A 19,039-nucleotide genomic window follows, 5' to 3' on the forward strand; every position below is an offset into this window, starting at 1 on the left:
CTTAGATTTGCCACTTGTTTGCATAAATTGTTCGGTACCTACGTGTGTCTTGGTTGTCTCGTTTTAATTAAATTTTTCTTTCAAGTTTTTTAATTCTCATTTCTTAAGCAGTTTTTATTTTAAATTCTTATTTTATTTAAATCAAATCGCTCTTTATGATTTTGTCTAGATTAAGTAAAATAATTAATTCTTTAGAATTAACTACAGTCCTTGTGGGATCGATATTTGGACTCTCTGTCCACTTACTATTACTTAAACTAGAGCACTTGCTAGTAAATACTAAATTAACCGAACAATCATCTAAACAAATCCTAATTAACTTGTATCTGGACTGACATAGAGTCGTATTTGGATTTTAAGAGGAGCTTGTTCATCATGATTTCTAATAGCTTGATTGTGAAAGTTTCTGTTAAATCATTATCACATACCATTGCACCCCAGGTTTTATGTGACATTCTAAGCACTGGAGGTCTTCCTGGAAAAGAGAGATCAAGCCAACAACCATTGTATTTTGCAAACGATGACCTTTCTTATCATGTTTGTTTTGCTCGCTGCTAGTTTTAAAGTTTTTGTATTTTAATTTGAATTTTACTTGTATTTTAAATTGAATTTTACTGATGAAGAGCTACAAAAGATAGGGTATGTTCCCCACCGAACGTCTTTGGGATGGGCGCTTTGAGAATTGCATTAGAATCTATCTATAACAGGTAAGGTAGCTCTAGTACATCTGGACATGAAGTTGATTACATCTTGATTTGTTTTATTTGCCTTCTTGTTTATGAACTCTTCTTCTAGTGAAGAACAAGGAAGATCTTGGGTAATCTTTTAATATTCAACTGGATAAAGCCTAATGCATTCCCTCACTGAGTAACTTGCCCATGTTCCGGTACTTAATTGCGGTCATTAACTGTTTCTTTCTTATGCATGATTGATTGCCAACTTTGTAGCATTCATTTACCCATTCTTCTAAAACTGGTATGTGTTAGAATCTTAATTCATGTTCGTGCAATGGCCTACTATTTTATTGAAATCTGGTATTGATTGAGAGATAATTCGAAGTTGATTATTCTTTCTGTATTATTTTCCTTATGATTTATATCAATATAAACTGTTATTTTTAATCAGAGCTTTGGTCCATTGTTCTTGTGTTCTATAAGTTTTTCTAATAAATCATGAATAGGGGATACATGTTCCAGTGGCAGTGCTTTTTTCTAGTGATTTAGATTCTATGATTATTGTTGCATTGGTTCGTCATTGCATTAATAAAAGTGTGAGTACTCTTTGCAAGAAAGATTATGTTTTTCCTTGACTTTCCTATGTTTCCATGTGCTCAAGCTGAACCTTTGTATTGTGTTTTTAATTAACACAGTGCCTTTAATTAAAACAGTGCCTCGTTTAAATTTGGATTTGCTGATGCAAAATCGTTTCTTATAAAAACAGTAATGTCAGCTTTGATGGTGAGTCAGCACCTAACAGAATTTCATCAAACACTACAAGAAATTTGGTAATAGACTACCCTAGAAATACTACAGTTTTTAATAAAACCGTAGTATTTTTACATTTAACTACGATTTTTACAGAAATCGATGTTAATCGGCGTTTTTTTAAAATATACGTCTACGATTTTGTTAAAAAACCGTTTTTGTTTGTATTCTGTAACAGGTTTTAAAAACCATAGTTTATGAGCGTTTTTTTATAAATATATCATCGGTTTTTAAAAACCTTAGTATAAGCGTTTTCTTGTAGTTTACAACTAAGGTTTTCTTTTCTTTTTTTTTTTTTGTGTGTTTTTTTTGAAAAGGATCTGTACAAATTCTTTCGTTAATTCTCTCTGTTTGATTTTTAATAACATTAATAATATCTTCTGGGAGTTTCTTATTCTTACACTATCTATCTATTTTTTTATTAATAATTAAAAAATCATTTCATTCTTCTGTGAAAGGAATAATTATTTATTGCAATTTTGCAAGCCTATTCATATTTTGAAGAGTGTCAACGTTGAAGGATGGCCTGTTGTAAGTCTAAAAACACTAATTCATATATTCATTGTGTTAAGTACCGCTAAAGTGTTTCTATCTAGATACTTTCTTAGTCACGAATTGCATTTGGCTTCTTGTTCTCTTTGCTCAAGAAGCTATCTCATCTCTAAAATATTTTTCTTAAAACTTCTGCCTGTAGATGCATTTTAGAATATGCATTTTAGAATAACGTGACACCGGATATGATGCTAAGACATCAGACATCATTGAAGTCTTTGATGCTAAGGTACATAACAATATACTGTCAAAAGATTAAAATTTACTTGTTCCCATGGATAGTCTTACTTCAAATGTTCCGTTTCATTCGTGTACTATTGATAATTTGTTGCCTGATGCCTTCTGGAAACCAATTATTTCTAAAATTATTCAAGAAAACCTTTGAAGCTCTTAAGTCTCTAGTCATCTTAAAGTTGTTTATACTGTAATCGTACGTGGACATTAGAAATGATCGGATTCCAAGAAGATCGTGGTGACTTCTACTATTAGCTCAATGAAAATGAATTTAGTTGTTTGACCGCTTTAGGAAGTATATTTTAACTTGCCTTAAATTGATTCATCTTGATAAATTTCTGCATCTAGAACAAGTGGATCAAAGGTTTCTTGACAAGTGAAATATTGATGGAATTCTGATTCCTCCATCATTCTTAAACTTTATATTTGTTATGTAAGTTAAACCAAGATCTTTAATAGTAACACATGGAGAGGGAATAAACATCTTCCCCTGTTCTTGTACGTTTTTTATTTATACTATTTTACCATTTATAGTTACTTATCATTTTTGGTCCCTTTATCTCCGGACGCGGCGATAATTTTCTGCATGTAAATGAATTCTTTAGTTTAACTTTCATTTGCATAATTTATGTTAGCCGAAAGATTTAATGATTATTATTCTATCTTCACCCTTTTATGACCTGTCTCTTCAATTTATAAGAAATAGTAATTAACCAAGGGACTTATTATGAGGGAGAACCCCATTTCTTGGATTTGCTTTGGTATAATTCCGCATTAGGCACACCGGAGGCTTTTTATATTCATTTTTTGTTAGTTTACATCTTTCTTGACATCCGCAGCTGTGCGATTTTGGATTGGCAACATGGACTCCTGCGCGTTCGGTATCATTACTCTATAAAACACTTTTTGGGTATGACATCTACAACTTTCAAGTATAAATTTTCTTTGTTCCATTCTAAAAACAAAGACTTTTTTTCTTGAATCTTATAGGTACTTGGCTACTGAATACTTCCAGCACGACAAAGTGTCCAATAAAACCGATGTTTACGCCTTTGAAGTCGTTTTGTTGCAACTCGTAACTGGTCAGAAACCTATTGAATCAAGAAGAGGACCGGGAAATTTGGTTTCTAGAGCTACAATTTGAGCTGGAATTCATGGGAAGGTCTCCGGTGTTTATTTATTCCACTCGGAAATTAGATTTTTCATTTTATTGATTGCATATAAATTTTTCTTCAGAATTTTGTAAATATTATTTTTGATTGATAGAAAATTGTATATTAAATTTTATTTTCGAATTTTGTATTTTAAATGATTTATAATATTGAAAAATTGTGTATTAAATTTTATTTTTTTTGTTTTTTATTTAAAAAAACAACGTTTTTAAACCGTTGTCGTAGGCCTTTTAAAACCGTAGTCTTTAACGATAAAAGACTACGGTTTTATTTTTTAGAAAGACAATGACCGTTGTCTTTAACGACAAAAGAATACGGTTTTTCACCTTAGTCTATGACCGCACTTTTAACTTCATGGATTTTAATATCGGTTTTACAGCCTCAATTAAGTATGTTTTTTCACCGTAGTCTTTCAGCGTTTTTGTTGTAGTGAAAGGCTGTATTAATAGAACTACAGAAAAATGCACCGTTCCAAAGTTATGTAATCAATATTTATCATCATAAGTCTAGTTCGTGTTTTATGGGATTAAATGTCCTGTGAATCTTATCAGTGTTTATCATCGTGATTAGATCAAGTGGAAGGATGAAATCAAGAAAAAATAATTTTTGATTAAATTTTGTCATTGTTATTAATTATTTTTTTAGGACCTGAATATAAACGTTGTATTATGAATAGCTAATGGAGGTGATGACTGGCTTTACGAGGGGGAGGGCGAAGCACAGGGTCGACCTGAATGTGTTTGGGCTTGCGTGTTAGTTCAGAATATGATTTGCATCCATTTACTTGTACAGTTCTATTCTTTGTTCACGCCTCTAGTCCCTAGTTTTTGAACTTTTTTTGTATTTTTCTGTATGGTGCATTGCATTAGAATTTTTAATTTCGAGTGATTTATAATACTAAAAAATTGTATATTAAATTTTATTTTTGAAATTTTAAATTTTGGTTTATTTATAATATTGAAATTTGTATATTATTTTTTAATTTTTTTTGTTTTTTTATATGAAAAACAACAACGGATAAAATTCGTTGTCGTAGGGGCATACTTTTAACAACACCATCAGTTACAATAGTTTTTAACCCCCTACGAAAACGGATAAAATTTGTTGTCTTTTTGCGGTTTTCTTGTAGTGTATGCATGTATTATGTATTTGCATGGGTTATGTGATTGCATGTTTTATATGCTTTTATATACATCATGTCACTACTGTATGTTGCATACATGAGCATATTGAGCCTATACCTTATAGGTATCATGTAGTAGGGTGCTCACCCTACGAGTTTGTGGATGGTTGGATACATAAGTCTTGTGTCACTCACCGTGATGGTTGGACACTTGTACAAGTATCAGGTCACCATTATCCACTGGGTATATGATCCAACTCCTGAGGCGACGACGTAGCGTGCTATATACCTTGGGCCCGGTTTATGAGCTAGTTTCTTGACCTGAATGTCTTGGTACCCAGTTCATTTTCATTCATGTGCATATAATAGTGTATACTCATACTCTCATACTGAGCATGTTAGGCTCACTTTCGGTTGTCTTCTGTTGGCTGGATGCCCTATTCTATGGGGCAATTGCAGGTAGTTCTCCTGGGGACATGAAGGTTAGGTGGTGACCAAGGCTGGTTAGCAGGGTTGACCACTAGATTTTGCTTACCTGATATTATTTTTATTCCACAGTTACTCTGTAGTGACTCGTATCCGAAATTAAGGATTAATTGTAATTAATCCAATGATCATGTTTAGATTAAGTAAAATAGGATTAAGAAAATTCCAAATGAAATAACGGAGTCCGGGAATGGATTCAGAACTGTCGAAAATGGTCAGGACGGTCCTGAGTCTTCAATAGAATCGGAACTACCAAAATGTGCGCGAGATTGGAAAACATAGTGCGAGTTCGGAAGCAGACCTGAAGCAAGGCGAACGGAGCTTCCGATTGGCGTTCGGAAGCAGACATGCAATGATCGGAGCTTCCGATCGTGTCCTATTTGTAGGCCATCCGAGTTCTCAATTTTTGCACCGATTCCCATTCCTTTTCTCTCGTTTTGAGTCTTGTTTCTCAGATCTAGGGAGTTCTAGACACCCTATAGGAATCCCGGAAGTTGCGTAGCGATCCCGGCGTCGTAGTGGAGGTATGCCTGAGTTTGAAGGCGAATCGCCATCAGTGGGCTGACGACGGACGCAGGTATAGCTATGGTCTCCTTAAATTATTTAGGAGTATCTGTTAGCTTAGTTATTACTTTTAGAACTTATTGAATGATGCATGGGTATTTGCATTGTAGAGTTGATGATAGGAATGAAACCTAGAGTGAGACTGCTAGAAACTGCCTTAGAAAGTGATATGAATCTAAAAAGCTATCAAAGATTCATATTGTTCCAAGATTTTTCTCATAATTTGCCATCGAGATTAGAAGGAATTGGGATCCATGACAATCAAGTTGGGGAGCAAGAGAGCCAAGTTGGAATGCATGGAATTGAAAGAGTGGGTGCCCAGTGAGCCAACTTATGGCTATGGGCTTTGATGACTCTTTGTACAAACGATCTTTTGTTTAATGTAATTTACACTTTTATTAATGGCAATGACTTTATCTTTCTTCATATTGTTATATTATGATATACTATTGTTGTTTTGATAAAGACCTTGAATATACTATAGTGTATGTAAGATGTGGTAGAACATGGGGATGTCTATCATGAAATACATCTTATAGTCACTGTATATTCTAAACTGTTCCTAGTCGATTGAGCCGTCCGATAATAAGGATAAGGATCGCTCGAGTTTGAGACTAGCTTTGCGATGCGGAGTACCACGTTTCATTGGTAGGGAACATGGAGATGTTCGAAGCATGCAAATGGATATTCATAGGATGAATAATCGAACTACCCTATCCGGACTTTCCAAGTGGTTATCACTTATCGAGTGGATAAAGTCCGCGGTTTTGGTTGTACACCATTAGTCCTTACTACTTGAAACATCATGGAGACTCTATATGCTAGTACTGTGCTTTGACTCGTTTACCGACTCTATGGGGGTCATCAGGTGTCGGGATTGGGTACAGTTACAACACATATAGGAGTCGATGCATTGTTGTCAAGGATTCACCACATACTTGCGAGTGTGGATATCCTATGCGATCTGAGGAGATATTAGTGTGACGAATCTCTGGCCAGAGTACTTGATGTGATTTAAGAAATGGTTTCTTAGTAGCACATGCGATGTCACTAATTTGATCTTCAAGATGTATTGCATAGTTATCGAATCTTGAGCGACTCTCGATATACCAATGGTTGTTGATTCGATCGGGATATATGGATGAAGGGACCGTACTGTACGCTAACCAAAATCTACTGGTTCTTGTAGGCACTATCAGTGATACCTAGGGAATCATGGGGCGATGTTGCTAGGCGCTTTACCATGATTCGTTAAGCAAGTCGGAAATCGTTGTTCCGAGTCACAAGGAGTTGTGAGCCCACGGCTAGCTGTATCCCTGAACCATTGAGGGTCACACAGTGTAATGGAGTTTTAATCCCCGTTGAGATAGTTAAATTTAAAGAGTTAAATTTAATGAATAAAGAAGTTGGACTTCTTAAATAAGAGTAAGGGAGTAGGATTTCCTAAAATGACATAGGAATGTACATTTTTGGAAACCACTGAATTCGGATTCAGGAAAATTTATCTTGACTTTAAAATGTGCAGAAATGGTTTCTGTGCACATTGGTAAAATCGGTTTATCAATCGGAGTCACGATGAATTTTATATTAATTTCTGAACATGCGGGCTTTGCTTGTCGGGCCTCAACTTATGACTAATGGGCCTTAAGGTGTTAGTGGCCTGCATTATAAATAAGTTATTGCAGTACAGAAATTACACACAGTTGGTCATAATTTTGAGAGACAGTTTTCGAAAAAAACCCCTAGCTCTCTCTAGAAATTCGGCCGCCCCTCCCTCTCTCTGTCAGAGATTTTCCGGTCTGTGATTTTGAATTGCAGACAGGATTAGCGAATCAAATTCGTTATTCTCTTCGCAGAAAACATCTGATAGATTTTCTAGTGCAATCTATCAGAGCGATTAAACCTCCATTCGTGGACTTGATTGAAGGAAAGCTTGTTCATCAGTTCCAGGGAGATACAAGAAGCGCAGAGAAATCTGTGTGGTGTCCAATAATCTCGCTTCGAGATTGAAGGTAAAATTTAATAATAGTTATTTAATTTTACACACACAAATAATTTAATCGTATGGTTGATACCCACACTATGGAATTGTTCCATACTAAAAATTTTAAACTTCCGCTGCACCGGGTATCAATCGTGATTGATCTGAACGCCAGTTACCCAACAGTGGTATCAGAGCCAGGTTGCTCAGATCAAACGATTAAATTAATCGATTGTACAAAAATTTTTGAGTCTTGGTTTTTTAAAACAAAATAAATATTTTAAATAAAAAAAAAAAAAATTTTCGGGCAAAACCTGGCCAGCGACGGTCGCTGCCCCGGGCGGCCCACGGCGGCGCACGTCGCCGCCCATGGGCGGCGCTCGGCGGCGCCAGGCGCCGCCAGGGCAGCGATTGTCGCTGCCCTAAAGGGGCAGCCGGGCTGCCCCGGCCCGCGCCCACGGGTGCGGGCCGGCCCGGGAGTGTCCCGGGCGGCCCGCGGGAAAAATTATTTTTTTATTTAAATTAATTTTAATGTGTTAAAATTTTATTTTTGGTCCGATTAAAAATTGTTTTTGATTGGTTCACGAGGCATCGGATCGAATTGTTCGAGTCCGAAAATTTTAAAATTGATTTTTGGATAAATTTGAATTTTTGGAAAATTTTAATATTTTATCCTTAAATTGAATTTTGAAATCAATTATTTTTGGTACAATTGATGATAAGATTTGATCTTATGTATATATTAAGTAAAATATGATTTTATCTATAAAATTAGATTCTGTAGATAAAATATGATTTTATTTAATAAAAGGTAAAATATGATTTTATATGTAAAATATGATTTTATATATAAAATATGATTTTATCCTGTTTAAATTTAAATTGCCATATGCATGATATCCAATAAATTAATTTTGAATTAAATGTTATTGGATAAGGATGATCGATTGCCATGACCAATTTTGTAGGTTTATGTTAGGAATTTACATTTGTTTTATTGTTGTTGGTTTTATTAATGGGCCTGGTTTATGGCCCAATATGAATGTCATATGTAATAAAAATGGGCTTGGTTTATGGCCCGTTCCCACCCCTAAAATGTATCCCCTACTTGTCATTGCTATTTATTGTAAATACATTAGATTTAGTGGGAGATCAAGATTTGAAGATGGTGGGCCCAGCAGACAATAAAGACGAAGAAATGTAAATTGGAAGCTAATGTAATAGGATTGCATTGCATACTGCATATTACCTAGGATTGGACTAAGACTCGTGATTGGCAACCACGAGTCAATTAGAAATGGAATCGATCATCCTATATATAATATATGATATTATGATTGTATGCATGTTTTAGGCATAATTGTATGAATCCGGCAAGCATACAATAAATTGAAAAATGATGAGACAAATTTTCATAATTAAAAATCCCTCATTTTAAATATGATTTAAAATTGATATCAAGATAAATAAAGGAAATTTGAATTTGTTTAAATGTTCCTACCTTCCATCAACGGTCAATGTATGTGATGCTACCCGCGGATACGGTCCGGCTCATATTATTGGGGGGGCCCGTCCGTAGGAAAGCTGTACATTGGATCGACACATGTTGTAAGTTGGGTGGAACTCCCATGGGATCGGCTCATATTATTGGGGGATCCACATGGCGACCGTCCATCACAACTTAATATTGATGGGTCATCTTGACATGTCACTATAAACGGCGTCATATTATTGGGCCCTTATTGGACATGAGGTAAATACATGGGGGTTGCTTTGGAAGCAATTGGGCTCTACCTTTTGAGAATTATGGTTGGCTGATATTATTCGGGACCATAAGTTTGTCAATTGGACTCCATGTTCTCACTAAGGAAAAAGTTTCCCGTTTTCACTAGAGGGTAGTGAAATCGTTAAAATAGTGGGAGTAAGATTCATAAAATTAAATTCGCCTATTTTATGTCTTAGTAAATTGCTTAAACAATCATTGATATATGTCTGTTTTTCTTTTCAGTATTTCATACAATGAATTCGCGTAATCCATTATTCTCGATCCTCGAACAAAACAAGTTGACTGGCGCAAACTATACGGAATGGTTCCGGAAGTTGAAGATTGTCTTGACTTCGGAGAAGATGCTCTACGTGTTAGAGAAATCACCTCCGAAGGAAGCACCAGCTGACGTAAGTCCGGAGGAATTGGCCAAACTTGATGCATGGTGGGACCATGACATCAAGACCAAATGCTATATGCAAGCCTCGATGTCTGATGAACTCTAGAGGCGATTTGAGGACACCGTGAATGCTGCTGACATTCACGCTCAACTCAAGGAACTTTTTGGGGCTCAATCGAGGGCTGAAAGGTTTGCTACTGTTAAGGAGCTAATGACGTGTCGCATGCATGAAGGGACTTCGGTCCGTGATCATGGGGTACGAGTGATTTGGCTCATACAGAAGTTAGCAACTCTTGATTTGGTGTTGGAGCATGAACTCAACGTGGATTTACTGCTTCTGTCTCTTCCTTCTTCGTTTGACGGATTTGTGGTAAATTTTAATATGAACAAGATAGAGGCCACCCTTGAAGAGATGGTCAATATGCTTGTGACATATGAATCCACACTAAAGAAGGATAAACCAGCTTTCTTGGTGGGCTCCTCATCTTCTGCTAAGAAGGGGCCAAGTACGAATGGTAAGAAACGTTCTGCCCCACCCAAGAAAGTCGAACCCGAGAAGAAGCACAAGACAAAGGCTTCAAACAATGGAAAATCCAAGGATGTTTGCCATTACTACAAGAAGCCCGGTCATTGGAAGCGCAACTGCAAGGAATATCTAGAGCAGTTGGGAACTGCAAAGGGTATGTTCTATATTGAAATAAACATTTCACTTAATACTACTTCTTGGGTATTGGATACCGGATGTGGATCTCACATTTGCAATGATTTGCAGGTGATGACAAGAAGTCGCAGGCTTAGAATGGGTGAGACCCAGCTGAGGCTCGGGAATGGTTCCAGAGTTGAAGCTACAGCCATTGGAGATGTTTGTTTAATTTTGCAGAACGGTTTTAAGTTATTTTTAAGAGATGTTTTATTTGTTCCGGATTTAATTAAAAACATTATTTCTGTTTCTATGCTAGATAGAGATGGTTATTCTTGCAATTTTGTGAATGAGATTTGCAATATTTACAAGAATGAATGTTTGATTGGAAATGGACAACTTGAAAACGATCTATACAACTTAAAACTAAAAGACGTTCCAATAAATTATGTTGATAAACCGGCGACAACAAACAAAAGGAAAATCGATAGTCAAAACCCGGCAAACCTTTGGCACGCTAGACTAGGTCATATTTCCTCAAGGAGGATGAACAAGCTAGTGGGAGAGGGCATGTTTGATATGTCTGATATTAACTCTCTACCTACTTGTGAATCCTGCCTAAAAGGGAAAATGACTAAATCTCCTTTTAAGGGGAAACCTGAGCGTAGTCAAAATCTGTTGGATTTGATCCATACAGATGTTTGTGGTCCATTTAGAGTTGGGACTCAACATGGCCACACCTACTTCATTACCTTTACTGATGATTATTCAAGGTATGGGTATTTATATTTAATGAAATATAAGTATGAAGCATTTGAAAAGTTCAAAGAATTCAAGGCTGAAGTAGAAAATAAGCTAGGTAAAAGTATTAAAGCACTTCGATCGGATCGAGGTGGAGAATACTTAAGTACCGATTTTTTGGACTATCTAAAAGAGAATGAGATTCTCTCACAGTGGACTCCTCCTATGACACCACAGCTTAATGGTGTATCGGAGCGTCGTAATCGAACTTTTTTGGACATGGTTCGATCCATGATGAGCTTCACTGAGCTTCCACCTTCGTTTTGGGGCTATGCGCTTGAAACGGCGGTATTGTTGTTGAACAACGTCCACACTAAAGCAGTGGACAAAACACCATACGAGTTATGGAATGGCAAAGCTCCTAAGTATTCGTACTTAAGGATTTGGGGATGCCTGCTTACGTGAAGCAGACAGTGGGAGATAAGTTGGATAGTCGATCCAGCTTATGTTATTTTGTAGGGTATCCGAAGAATTCAATCGGATATTATTTCTATTATCCTGCTGAAACAAAGGTGTTTGTTTCTAGGAATGCCACCTTCTTGGAGAAGGAGTTCTTATTGGATAAGAAAGGCGAGATGATGGAACTCGAAGAAGTTCGAGAAGAACCCGAAATACAAAATAACGATCCTACGCCTCAGGAACCATTACTGGACACGCCTGAACCTAGAAGATCCGAGAGGACTTCTAGACCTCCTGTTCGATATGGTCTTCTTCTTGAAGGGGATCAAGATGAACCCGACATTGGATGTGATCCAAGAAACTTCAAGGAAGCAATTTCTAATGCGGATTCAAATTTATGGCTTGAAACTATGCAGTCTGAATTGGATTCAATGCATACAAACCAAGTTTGGTCTTTAGTAGATCCTCCTGATGGAATTGTTCCAATAGGGTGTAAATGGATCTACAAGAGAAAGCTTGGGCCTGATGGTAAGGTATTGACCTACATGGCGCGATTGGTGGCGAAAGGTTACACTCAAAGACAAGGAGTTGACTATGATGAAACCTTTTCACCAGTTGCAATGTTCAAGTCCATAAGAATCCTTATTGCCATAGCTGCATGGTATGACTATGAGATATGGCAAATGGATGTGAAGACTGCTTTTCTTAATGGAGACATTAAGGAAGAAATCTATATGAAGCAGCTGGAGGGGTTCACATCCATGGGAAGCGAGCATAAGGTATGCAAGCTTCAGAGATCAATTTATGGTCTAAAACAAGCATCAAGAAGTTGGAACCAGAAATTTGATGAAACAATAAAAGATTTTGGTTTCATCAAGAACCCGGAGGAACCGTGCGTGTACAAGAAAGTAGTTAAGGATGCTGTGACATTCTTAGTACTTTATGTTGATGACATCCTACTCATTGGGAATGATGTAGGGATGTTGCAGTCAACAAAGATATGGTTATCAGGTAGATTCTCGATGAAGGATTTGGGTGAGGCATCCTACATTCTTGGGATACAGATCTATAGAGATAGATCTAAGAGAATGATAGGACTCACTCAATCAACCTACATCGACACCATATTGAAAGGTTTTCAATGGATGGGTCCAAGAGAGGACATCTACCCATGTGTCATGGAGTTTCTTTATCCAAGTCTATGTGTCCCAAGACTGATGCAGAGATAGAGAATATGACACATGTACCATATGCGTCAGCTATAGGTAGTATCATATATGGGATGATATCTACCAGACCGGATGTAGCATTTGCTCTGAGTGTCACGAGCAGATATCAGGCTAATCCTGGTCAAATGCATTGGAAAGCCGTGAAGGACATTCTTAAGTACTTACGAAGGACTAAGAATATGTTCATGGTATATGGAGGACGAGATCTGAAATTGGAAGGCTATACCGACTCTAGCTTCCAAAGTGACGTGGATGACTCGAAGTCAACCTCTGGATTTGTGTTCATGCTCAATGGCGGTGCTGTCTCTTGGAAGAGTTCCAAGCAGGACACCACAGCGGATTCCACCACTGAGGCTGAATACATTGCAGCATCAGCTGCTAAAGAGGCCGTTTGGATGAGGAAGTTCGTCCAAGAGTTGGGCGTCATTCCTGAATTTGTTGGTCCAGTCCCGGTGTACTGTGACAACACGGGTGCCGTTGCTCAAGAAAAGGAACCAAGGTCTCATCAAAGATCCAAACACGTACTGAGGAAATACCACATCATCCGGGAGATTGTGGAAAGAGGAGACATCACTGTCGAACGAGTGGCCTCTGCAGACAATATCGCTGATCCGCTTACTAAGCCCTTGCCAGGACCATTGTTTGACAAACATCGCGAAGCAATGGGTCTACGTAGTATGACTAGTTGGCTATAGGGCAAGTGGGAGATTGAAAGAGTGGGTGCCCAGTGAGACAACTTGTGGCTATGGGCTTTGATGACTCTTTGTACAAACGATCTTTTGTTTAATGTAATTTACACTTTTATTAATGGCAATGACTTTATCTTTCTTCATATTGTTATATTATGATATACTATTGTTGTTTTGATAAAGACCTTGAATATACTATAGTGTATGTAAGATGTGGTAGAACATGGGGATGTCTATCATGAAATACATCTTATAGTCACTGTATATTCTAAAATGTTCCTAGTCGATTGAGCCGTCCGATAATAAGGATAAGGATCGCTCGAGTTTGAGACTAGCTTTGCGATGCGGAGTACCACGTTTCATTGGTAGGGAACATGGAGATGTTCGAAGCATGCAAATGGATATTCATAGGATGAATAATCGAACTACCCTATCCGGACTTTCCAAGTGGTTATCACTTATCGAGTGGATAAAGTCCGCGGTTTTGGTTGTACACCATTAGTCCTTACTACTTGAAACATCATGGAGACTCTATATGCTAGTACTGTGCTTTGACTCGTTTACCGACTCTATGGGGGTCATCAGGTGTCGGGATTGGGTACAGTTACAAGACATATAGGAGTCGATGCATTGTTGTCAAGGATTCACCACATACTTGCGAGTGTGGATATCCTATGCGATCTGAGGAGATATTAGTGTGACGAATCTCTGGCCAGAGTACTTGATGTGATTCAAGAAATGGTTTCTTAGTAGCACATGCGATGTCACTAATTTGATCTTCAAGATGTATTGCATAGTTATCGAATCTTGAGCGACTCTTGATATACCAATGGTTGTTGATTCGATCGGGATATATGGATGAAGGGACCGTACTGTACGCTAACCAAAATCTACTGGTTCTTGTAGGCACTATCAGTGATACCTAGGGAATCATGGGGCGATGTTGCTAGGCGCTTTACCATGATTCGTTGGGCAAGTCGGAAATCGTTGTTCCGAGTCACAAGGAGTTGTGAGCCCACGGCTAGCTGTATCCCTGAACCATTGAGGGTCACACAGTGTAATGGAGTTTTAATCCCCGTTGAGATAGTTAAATTTAAAGAGTTAAATTTAATGAATAAAGAAGTTGGACTTCTTAAATAAGAGTAAGGGAGTAGGATTTCCTAAAATGACATAGGGATGTACATTTTTGGAAACCACTGAATTCGGATTCAGGAAAATTTATCTTGACTTTAAAATGTGCAGAAATGGTTTCTGTGCACATTGGTAAAATCGGTTTATCAATCGGAGTCACGATGAATTTTATATTAATTTCTGAACATGCGGGCTTTGCTTGTCGGGCCTCAACTTATGACTAATGGGCCCTAAGGTGTTAGTGGCCTGCATTATAAATAAGTTATTGCAGTACAGAAATTACACACAGTTGGTCATAATTTTGAGAGACAGTTTTCGAAAAAAAACCCCTAGCTCTCTCTAGAAATTCGGCCGCCCCTCCCTCTCTCTGTCAGAGATTTTCCGGTCTGTGATTTTGAATTGCAGACAGGATTAGCGAATCAAATTCGTTATTCTCTTCGCAGAAAACTTCTGATAGATTTTCTAATGCAATCTATCAGAGGGATTAAACCTCCATTCGTGGACCTGATTGAAGGAAAGCTTGTTCATCAGTTCCAGGGAGATACAAGAAGCGCAGAGAAATCTGTGTGGTGTCCAATAATCTCGCTTCGAGATTGAAGGTAAAATTTAATAATAGTTATTTAATTTTACACACACAAATAATTTAATCGTATGGTTGATACCCACACTATGGAATTGTTCCATACTAAAAACTTTAAACTTCCGCTGCACCGGGTATCAATCGTGATTGATCTGAACGCCAGTTACCCAACAGGAGTTTGTGGTGGAGTACTAAAATTTTATGAAGCTTCTAGAGAGATCAAAATCCAATCTCCACCATCCATTATGTATTTTAGGATGTTATGAAGCTACGGTTAAAATTTTGGCTCCATCCGACGGCTATATTTTGAGATATGAATTTTTGAAAAATAATGCACAATTCGGATAGCTTCAGAGCTTAGGCTCCAGTTTTAAGCGCCTAGGCGCCAGTACGGGATTTACACACAGTAAGGCATGTACTGTGTGTTTTTGGATTTTTGATTATTTTTTTTATATTTTGTGTTATTTTTGAGTATTCTAAGCCTATTAGGAAACTTTTAGATAATATCTTTTGATATATTTTATATTATTTTGCGTTATCTTTTAATATTTTGTAGTTGTATTATAAATACAACATATACATTCATTATTGAATACAATACAATGAAGATTATTGATTATTGATTTTTATCAATTATAATTCTTTATAGAATTATGTCAAAGCTTTGCTTTGTTTATCAAAATATCAAACTTATCAAAGTTTTATAAACTTTGTGGCGTTTGTCGATTGTTCTTCTTCGTGGATTGTCAGAAACAAGTTTTCTGAAGGTTCCGTTGAGATCGATTGTTTATCTCGTGATTATCTGTTGCTGGTTTCAATGTAAATTAGAGGTGGATATCCAAAAAAACTGTGATTATATGTGAAACAACCCAAACATTCTAAAATAACATATGCGGATTTTTTTTTTTAATACTAAGTAAAATAGATGTACATACATGCCCATACATATATGCACAAAAAAAAAATAAACGGATTTAAAAAAATAACATAAATATGCAACATTTCTTACTTGAATAACTGAGTCAAACTTAAATAAAATACTATCAAACAATCCACTTAAAAGTTTGCATTCAATAAAATTATTTAATAAAAATAGTACGAAAATTCACCACTGAAAAGACATAAAAGAAATAAATAAGAAACAGAGTTTAAAATTCATAAAATGTTCATAAAGACTCAGCCGACGGTCACGGGGGATCACTGCATTTCCGCTCATACGTCCTCACCACCGGTAGGAACTACATCTTCCTCTACGTACTCACCTGCACCATATAAGTGTAGTGAGCCTAGAGGCCCAACATGCTAACATAACAAAGGCTTAAAATAATTTAAATCACTGAAATACTAATACATAACATATACATGAATGGACATGCTTAAAATCATGAATCATAACTTAAAATCTTTCTTAAACTTGAACTTAAATATAATCATATAATACATACATAACATTGTTGAGCATATCATTTTTCTCACATCGCATGGTCATATCCGTAGTGTAACCTTAAACTTAAAAGGTTCGACTGATCAGTCTCTTAAAACCAACGTACGCGGCGGTGACGATTCACCTCTTACTGGTAGTAAATTACCCTTAACATGTGGGGACTTGTCCCCCTTAAATTGTCACACTACTTCAACTTCCAACATAAAAATTATTTTCTAGCTCAACCTTAAACATTAAATCATGCCATAAAATTATTTAATGAATGCATGTACTTAAATAAAATGTGTGTCCTTCCTATATATTTAATTTAATTTTTATACTAAATAATAAATAATATTCATGCATAAAATAATTAAATATATAATTAGGACACATGCAATTTCTCATGGTTTGTGCTGAACTGCTGGCCCTAACACTCAAGCCCATTTTCTTAAATTCTGGCCCATTAACACTGAGATTGGCCCATTAACAAACTTAAGCCCCAAAAATACATTTCTAAGCCCAATTAATTTATTCAAGCCCATTAATGCATTCCTGGCCCAATAACAACCTATTCTGGCCCAATGGGCCCAAAAGCACAAAGACTGGCCCAATAACTTCCATGGGCCCCCAAGCCCATAAAAATTATTGGACTAACTTAATTAAATTTATTTAAGCCAATAATAATTAAATTTCAACCCAAATAATTAAATGGAACCCAATTAAATTTTTGGATTTAATTAGGCCCATTTAACACTTAATTAAACTTAAAACTTAAAAAAATAAAATACCCGAGCCCGACTCACTTAACCCGGACCCGGACCCAACTAACATAACCCATGACTTTCCAGACCCGACCCGGACCCCACAACCCGACCCGGATCCACCCTAACCCTAAAACCCGATACCCCTTCTCCTATGATTCCCGGTCGCGAGCAGCAGCCCTTCTAGGGCTGCTGCCGCCCTGCTCCGGCCGTCCCTGGCCGGAGCTCCGCCGTCCAGATGTAGCCCACGTCTGGGCGGTCTGAACCTGACCAAGGTCCCGTGTAGTGACCCTTACCCGGATCACCTACTAAACAGAACTTAGGCATGCAATTAACTTAATAAAACAGATATCAGAATAAAACTGCGGAAACCATAAACATTATACAATCCCAAGAATAGGAATCTGTAATTTATCCAATAATATACAACCAAATCGAATAGCTGTATAAACCCAAACAACAGTAATAAAACCTAGACGAAGCTCCAGCTGGCCAACCACTGACTAGCCCCTCCTGGATCCACCCTCCTCGTCCAATCGCAAACCTGCCCCATGGAATAGGGTGTCCAGAAAATACAGAGTACGAGACGTGAGCATAAAACGCTCAGTGCGAGAGTATGAGTATACATGCATGCAAAGTGAACTCCCTATAGACTCGAGGTCAAGGATCAGATAACAGAGACAGACCGGGCCCTGGTATGTAGCACGCTGTGCCGTCGCTTCAGGAGGTGGCTCCCATACCGAGATAACCGTGGATATGCCGGACCCAAATCGATGGAAGTCCATCCACTAACAGGATAGGGTACAACCCTACTACAGACATCTCGAAGGAGATACAACAAGATGCAAATGAATGCAGCATAATATCATGGCATATAAATCATGCAGTCATATAATACATGCATACTCAGTCAGGATATCTCGAATAGTACTTTCGTACCTCAAAACAGTGAAAGCTCTACCAACTCTAGGTCCACGCCTATAGTCTGCTCTACACTGCCAAATGATACTACTATCATTAAAGTGCTCTAAAAGCCTTAACTAAGCTATTGCATACTCCTAAATATTTATAGGGAGCAAAGCTATACCTTCGTCCGTCGTTAGCCCTTTGATGTCGATGCCTCCAGAACTTGGGCACGACTCCGCTACGACTACCGAACGCCTCTCCGACCTCCGGACCAAGCCTAAGAAGACTAGAACAGCTCCAAAAGGACTAGAAAGGAAAGGAGAACTCGGAATTGGCAAATGAAAGTGAAGTCTCGGCCTTCTATTTATAGACAACGATCGGAACTTCCGATCCTTGATCGGAACGTCCGAACCTCGATCGGAACGTCCGATCCTGCCATCGGAGCTTCCGAAGATCCTGATCTGCCACGTGTCAAAATATCACTTGTTGACTCCGGATAGGGGTGATCGGAGCTTCCGGTCTTGATCGGAGCTTCCGATCCAACCACACGTCATGCCTGACGTAATAACATCGGTGCCTCCGATCGCTCATCGGAGCTTCCGATCCTGTTCGGAGCTTCCGATCGTGCCTTCGGAGCTTCCGATCCGTCCGATACCTAATTCAATTAATTAGCAGCATAATCCTTTAATTACTCAATTAGGGCACGGGCTACTACA

The sequence above is a fragment of the Henckelia pumila genome, chromosome 1 (genome assembly GCF_033568475.1).
Source record: "Henckelia pumila isolate YLH828 chromosome 1, ASM3356847v2, whole genome shotgun sequence".
Classification (NCBI taxonomy): Eukaryota; Viridiplantae; Streptophyta; class Magnoliopsida; order Lamiales; family Gesneriaceae; genus Henckelia; species Henckelia pumila.